Source organism: Sinocyclocheilus anshuiensis, unplaced genomic scaffold, assembly GCF_001515605.1.
Source record: "Sinocyclocheilus anshuiensis isolate Anshui unplaced genomic scaffold, SAMN03320099.WGS_v1.1 scaffold1036, whole genome shotgun sequence".
Lineage (NCBI taxonomy): Eukaryota > Metazoa > Chordata > Actinopteri > Cypriniformes > Cyprinidae > Sinocyclocheilus > Sinocyclocheilus anshuiensis.
Window position 1 is genome coordinate 1,721,807 of NW_015550226.1, and position 8,080 is coordinate 1,729,886.

Here is an 8,080-nt window from a genome sequence, read left to right on the forward strand (position 1 = left end):
AAAAAAAAAAACATACAGAAAATAAAGAAAAATACATACATACAGTACATACAATTGTCAATAAAAGGGTCATAGGTACAATACTGTATACTTAAATTAATTTATTATGAAACCAGAAACCACTGGTTTGATTTTATCAAACCACCTCTGAAAACTTTTGAAAACTTCTCCATGTGGCAACTAAGCCCAGTTTCTCCTATATTTCTTGTAAAACACATCAGTCCCAACAGCACAAAAGCAGCACAGGGTTAGGTCGTGGGGACAGAAAGTGACACAAATGTTGATTCTTTCCTGAATCCCAATACATCAGTGCTACAGACATAATCCCAAATTACACTTGAGCTAGGTCCTCCCAAACCCCACGGGGCGTGACAGATTACGCTAAACCTGTCCCACACAAGCCTAATGGGGCATGACCAGATTACCTACAGCTGAGTGCCACTCCAGCTAGAGCTCCAGAGACACAAAACCCACAGCCATTGTCACACTGAAAACCAGAGGCAGGAAGGGATGATGACTCTTGCCAGCAGACGGCTAAATAGCTTTGGAAATGTAAAGAAATCCAAGTATGATTTCTGTAAAATTTCCCTTTTTGCATTGGTCTTAAAATACCTGAGGATCAGATGCATGACTTGAAAGGCAAGTGGGTGAAGACGCTTTGAAATACAACATTTAGAGAAAAGTAAATATTCACAGAATCACAGGGAGCCATTGCTCTCTGACAGTAGCAGGTGCAGCATATTACATTTCTTGGTTTCTAGCTTGGTTTCTAGCTTGTTCTAGCAGTGGCTGCGTACCCCAAAAATGATCATCCTTCCATGGCACTTTATGAGTTTCAGTGTGTGATCACGATTGCTGTGCACTTGCATTTTCATTGTTCTGTATTTTTGCTGCAGATAGCAATGAAAATGAAGCCTTGAATAATATTTCTATTTTTGTGTCAAAATTAACTGAGGGTTGCATCCTTCTGCGGGGTAAACTCATGCTGTGTTTTTACTACTACAAAATATAGCCCTGTGAACATTTCTACAAAATAAGAAATGTTTAAAAAGAGACTTCCTGTTGCTGGTGCAGGAAATTAATGAGTGGCATGGGTGGTATCATGCTCAGTTTTCCAGCTTTATTTTCATTTATTTATTTATTAGTTTGCAATGCCTTATTCACTCTAAAAGCAGCACAGCATGGATATGTGGCTTCTCCCATCTTATCCCTTACCAAAAAGATCATTATAAAAAGTTTTCAGAAGAAGATATTTTGAAGAATGTTGATAACCAATGATTCCCACTGACTTCCATGTTCTCTCTCTCTCTCTCTCTCTCTCCATACTATGGAAGTCAGCGGGGACCAGAAACTGTTTGGTTACCTACATCCTTCAAAATATTTTAATTTTTGAGTGAACTATCCCTTTAAGTGTACATGAAAGTACACTTTCAAGATGTTTCTTAGCACAACCTTAAAGGGATAGTTCACCCAAAAATGAAAATTAGCCCATTATTTACTCACCCTCAAGCCATCCTAGGCGTATATGACTTCCTTCTTTCAGATGAATCCAGTCAGAGTTATATTAAAAAATGACTTTGATCTTCCAAGCTGTTTAATGGCAGTCAGCGGGTGTTGCAGTTCATCAGTCCAAAAGAAGTGAAATAAAGTGCATCCATCCATAATAAAAAGTGCCTCAGACGGCTCCGGGGGGTGAACAAAGGCCTCCTGTACCGAATTGATGCGTTTTTGTAAGACAAATATCCATATTCAAAGCGTAATAAAAACGTTCTTTGTAATGTCTGTTTTTTTTTTTTTTATGCATTTTATTTATTAAAGTTCAGTTAACTTAAAAATAAGTCCCAACTATACTTTGTGTAGTAAGTAGACTAAAATCTTTAGTGGTAGAAAAAGTATTAGTAGTATACTTGTAAGAGTACAATTTTAGTACTTTTGGGACTAAACTGTTTCAATTTTTAATTGAAATATAACAGTAGTAGACTTTGTGTCCACACATAGTTTACATCCAAGGTGTTACTCTTCTATTGCAAGTTCTACTTTGAACTAAATTACAATTGAAGTTATAGCTATACTATAAATTCACTAGCTAAATACTTCTAGTTCTTGCAATTCAGATTTTTTTTTCAGAATACTAAGTTTACATTTATTTATTTAAATGAATGAATGAATGAATTTCCACCCATGCATTATTTACTCTAAGCACTACCTCAAATAAAACCACAAAGTGAGATAGATAGATAGGTAAATAGATAGATAGATAGATAGATAGATAGATAGATAGATAGATAGATAGATAGATAGATAATTAATTAATTTGTTTTCTTCTGTGTCCTTCCTCACAGTCATGTTTGGATACTGTTATTTTGCCTTTGTAAATAACTGTAGGATAGCTGCTTAAAGTTGACAGATTATTATTTTGTCAATTTAAAAAAAAAAAAAAGGATGTACTCTCTCGGCTCATCTCAACATAGCAAAAATACAAAATACATGTGTTTCACACAATAGACATGCCAGTGTAAGAGCTAAGAGTCCTTGCCAGCCCAACCGATCACTCAATATTCTCAGTGTTTGTGACGATTTATGATGGACTGCCTCATTTCACTTTTAATAATAACCATAATTTAGGGGTATAACAGCTCTGTGCTTTATTATATTGAAGCATGCTTGCCTGCTATCCATCTTCTAATAGCACGAAGCTTTCATTGATTTTTATTCCAACGTTTATTCCAATACACATTTTTTGCTTAAGAAAGAGTACTCATCCCTGAGGATAAAACATAATCCTCCTCTGTCAGTTTCTTTCAGCATAATGGATGTTCATTGGGAGACAGAGAAATTATGAATGAATTATGATGAATAGTTTAACATCAGAAAAGGGAAAGTCAGTGGAGAAATTTTACCCAACACAGTCACCAACTTTGCATGAATTATATAAATTGTCAAGGTGTTAATTAGGAAATTCCCAATTTTTTTGACTTTGCAGCCAATACCTATGGAAGCCCGTTGCTGCCATGGGATGGATGGATATATATATATAAATATATACAATTACAGCTCTATATTCACCCCAGAAACCATGTCACTGGATCCAAACATGCACACAGATGCAAATATACAGTAAACACACCATTGCACCTTTAGATTAGGCAACTTGTTTACATTTTCTGAGGGAAAAAAAAGAGGGAAACTCACCTGTACAAAACTCATTCCCACAACGCTGGGTTGTTGCGGAGGGTTGCCAGGGTGTTGCTATGCAGTTTACATGGCAGGTGTTTTGAATGTTTTGTTTTTAACAAGGTTTCTTACTAGCTATGTTTCCATCCACCTATTTTTATGCACATTTTATTTATGGCAACAGATTTACCAAATGTTGCTGGTGTCTTGTGGATTACCGCTCACCATTGGACCCGACGACATTGATGCCAGACCCACTCACAACCCAATGCCCAGTCAAAACCAGCTAGACTGCAATGATTGGCAGCATGAGCCCACCGCAGGCAGCGAGAGGGACGCTGCCATGACATCCGAGGCAGCACCAATGGGATCGACCAAGCTGAACATCGCCACGGAGCCTGAGCAATGCATGTATGACCAGGTGTGCTCTCCTCCGATTCTGCTGGTCCCATCCAATCTCTCTCCCACCTCCTCTCCAAACCACTACTAACTTGTATGTATCCTCTGTCTCTGCAGTCCCTTCTCCAGTCTCCAGCCATTTCTGCCACCCAGTCATTGTCAACTCCTATCAGCCCCTCAGTACCTCCTCAGCTTCCTCTCACTGGCGTGGATACACCTTGGGACTGCTAGGAGCTATCTCCTGCATGAGAAGTCTATAGCTCTGCCTCAGAGTGCGACCCATCACCCTGGCTCCTGCGCCTGCGCTCCTTCCTCCCTCGACTCCAGCAGTGACCATTGGCATTTAGCCCCGCTGGGCTCCCTCAGGCCGTCGGTTCCATCTGGGTCAGACATCGCAACGCCTTCACCACGGACCTGCGGGCCAGCTCTCTGGCTACACGGTGGGCCCCATCTCCAGCGTTGCCATTGCCTCCAGTTGTCTCCATGGAGTCATCTGTTTATCTTCTTCTATGGCTTCTCCCTCCAGCACCGCCCCCTAGAGCACAGCTCTGGCTCTGCACTGGGATATCCTGTTCTAGGCCATCCACTGGATCTCTCCACCACCTGCACCACCTCCCCTGGTTATTCATCCTCCAGCTCCAATTCCACTCAGTTTGGACCTTGTTTCAGTTTGAACTTTTCCCTGTTGAATTTGTTGTCATGGTTGTTGATTTGATTCTGTCATTCAGTTCAGTTGTGTGTCAATTATCCTTGTTTGCATGTGTACTTAAGTTGCTCTGTTTCTGTTTGTTGTTGTCAGGTCTCATCCGGGTTTGACATGTTGTAGCTGATCTCTCTCTCTGTGGATTATTTATCTGTGGATTTATTAAAGACTGCCTTTTATCTACCTTGTCGTGTTCATGTTGGTTCTACAACACCATTTTGTGACAATAACAGTATTGTTTTCAAAAAGTTTGCATAAATGAACACCCAAAACAAATAAGAAGTTTTCTGTTTTTGGTCGCACTTTAGTTTGGGGACCAATTCTCACTATTAACTTACTATTAATTATGACTTTTGGTTCAAACTACTAATTTGCTGCTTATTAGTTGTTAAGTTTAGGTATGGGGTAAAATTAAAGGACACCTATTATGCACCTATTCACTTTTACATGATGTTTGAACATAAATTTGTGTTGGCAGTGTGTGTACACAACCACCCTATAGACCGTTTCACTGGCAACAACATAAACGTCAATGCGCATGCACGCTTTTGTTGCCCAAAACTTGAAACCAAACTTAACTTCCGGTAGACTTCCACAAAAAAGCAATCAATAACAACAGAGTCCCTCTTGAGCAGATTATTTCTGATAACAAACAAAATAAATAAGTAAGTTACATTAACTGGCAAGTTAAAACAATAGCTGCGTTCGACTTGAAGCAGCACTGCGCAGACCGATCGGTGTGTGACATGAAAGTACCATAAAAGCTGTTGAGAGCAGATGGCTCAAGGCCGGGATACAACAAGCCGACTTCAAAGAACTAGCGGCGATGAAAGCCGACGGTGTTGTCGCTTTGCGTCGACAGCTTCGGACCAAAAAGCTGCATGTGAACAGACTGCACAGACTACAGCCGACTGCAAACTAACACGTGGATTCTGCACCTGCGTGAGAGGAATTAGCTGTCTATATCAGCAGCTATCAATAGTAAATATTTATAGTCTTTCAAAAGGAGAAACCGAAACAAAGACATACGAGATAAACGCAGATATACAAAATGTAAACAAAGCAGCGCTTGCTTATCATTTTGAATATCAGCAACGTTGATAACTTTCATCATTTTAAGCAGCTCATGTTGTTATGAAAACATTCAAATATTGGAATGCTTAGGTAAGATCATGTAACATCAAAAAACAGCCTTCTGTCTTCTTGCCCATTTTCATCACTTTTGCTTTAATTCTCCTGCACGGACTCGTTCGCTAAACTTAACATCCAATCAGTTATCTCTCGTGCCGACCGTCCCGATGCCAATTTAACATGTTGAATCAGGCAAACTACCGCCGATGTAAGCCCGACAAGAGCCGACGTGTGGAACACACCAACCAAACTATCCCGACAGACACTCACTGACGGCCCGACGTTGTCCGACGGCTGACCATCGGCTTGGTGTGTCACGGGCTTTATGCTTTCGAATCGCTTTAACGGTACTTTAATGTCACACACCGATCGGTCTGTGCAGCGCTGTTTCAAGTTAAACACACCTTATGTCCTGCCTTTAACTTTAACAAGTCGGCGCCATTACTAGCCACTAGATAGACCGATAAACAAACATAGACTGGAAGTTAACTTCAGGCCAGGCGTGTGCATCTGATGAAATGGTCTATAACGATAAAAATCTGCCCCCTCCTTTTTTTAATCCCCTTAAATCATAAGCAGTGTCTCAGAGCTTACTGATCACAGAATCAGTAAATTGTGACATCACACTTTAGAAGCCCCACCCATGACTTTTGGCGGACAATGCTGTATTAGCTGAGACCCCGCCCTGAGTGCATGTTTATCTTCACGCTAGAGCATTTAAAAGCAGCATTCAAGTAAGAAATGTCTTCCTATTGAAGCTATAGACGTTATTCAGTCCAGAGAAGTGAGTGATTTTCATCTTTTTTGTTTTTTTTTTGGGTCACATAGACAGCAGTATATGTACTGTATATTACACTGCTGTCAATTAATACACATATCTAATATAAATATGCCATTTCTTTCCCAGCTGTTTAACTTCACAGACATAACTGACTGTGTTTTTGTAAAACTTGTGTGTGAACAAGAACTTAGTTTAGTAGCCTACTTACATGACATGTGACAGCTGCTTTCTGTGCGCGTGCTTCGAATGTGTGTGCTCAGAGTAGGCTAAGTTAGGAGCTGTAAAGGCAGCCCTATTCTGGAAAAGGGGGCGGGGAGCAGCAGCTTATTTGCATTTAAAGAGACATGCACGAAAACAGCATGTTTCTGCATCCACTCAAAATAGGTATTTTCAAAATGATATAATAAATGATCTGTGGGGTATTTTGAGCTAAAACTTCACAGACACATTCTTGGGACACCTGAGACTTATATTACATCTTGTAAAAAGGTGCATAATAGTTGCTCTTTAAGGGATCTAAAATATGGTCATGCAAAATAAGGCATTAATATGAGCTTTATACTAATAAACAGCCAATATGTTAGTAATACACATGCTAATAAACTGTTAATAAGAAGAATTGGTCTATGAAATGAAGTGTTTTTAGTTGAAAACTGTGTTGTGTTAATGCCCCCTAAAACCTCACCACCACTTCTTCTCCAACTAAGAATTCACTCATCTCAAAGTATTACAGACAGGTCAGATTTCTCAAAATACATCTTTCAGGGAATAGAGATATTTTAAGTATGGTTTTCACAACAAATGCAATCAGAATTCATTTAAGAAATTAAAAATACAGATCTTACATTCATAGAGTAAAACCGCTTGTTTTAAGAGCTACTGTTTTTGTGCCATGTACAATGTCTATTACTGTGAATAAAAATGGTTGTCTCATGCAGGAAATTCTTATTTTTTTCTTATTCGCCCCTCTGCCTATCGCTCCTGTGCCTGGCAAACCTTATGCTCTGTTTTGCTGCAGCTTTTTGACACTCATATCTCTGCATTCAGTGATATGGTTTGTGGCAATCCTACTTGCTCTGGAAGAAGTTGAAAAAACTCACAGGTAAGTTGATGCCTGAGCTGACTTCCACGGGAAATTGTGGCCTAATGGTTAGAGAGTCGGACACGTAACCCAAGGTCACGGGTTCGAGTCTCGTACCGGCAGGGATTGTAGGTGGGGGGAGTGAATGTACTGTAGTAAATCAGCTCAACAGGGAAATATTTATGACTAATTATAACTGGTTATGATTAATAATAAATATTTAGATTATATCTTCGAATTAACTGTAGCAGAATCAATATTACAATTATTTGATCTGTCCGTCCACCGAGCAGACAATATAATCATTTATCAATTCAAGGAACGATTATTTTCCTGGCCAAGGAAGAATAACTGTCCTTCTTTATGCAGTGCTAGCAGTAATTTAGCATATGTAGCAAGGGTTCAAAACATTCATTGACTTCGAATTGTGAGCAGCAAACAGAGGCAATCGATCGTGAATATAAGGGATTTAATAAATGAAACTATATCTAACATATAACTAACTAAGCAAAACACATACATACAGAATGAAGCAAAGTAAGGAAAAGAGAGAGGGAAGTAAAAGGATGGCAGTATTTCACATCAAGTTTAAACACAACCTTTGAGAATCATCAAAGAATCAAAAATCACCTTAAAAGGGGCTGAAACTTAAACACGCATTTAAATAGTTGTAAACGGTTACTTGCATTGGCTTCGATTGCTGAACAAGAGTTCTGATGTGGTAGACAACGGAGGTCTTTGATGAGTTCGTTAGGAGTGAGCTGGAAGTTTACTTCTGGTTCTTCTGAAGAAGGAAAAGTCCACAGCGACT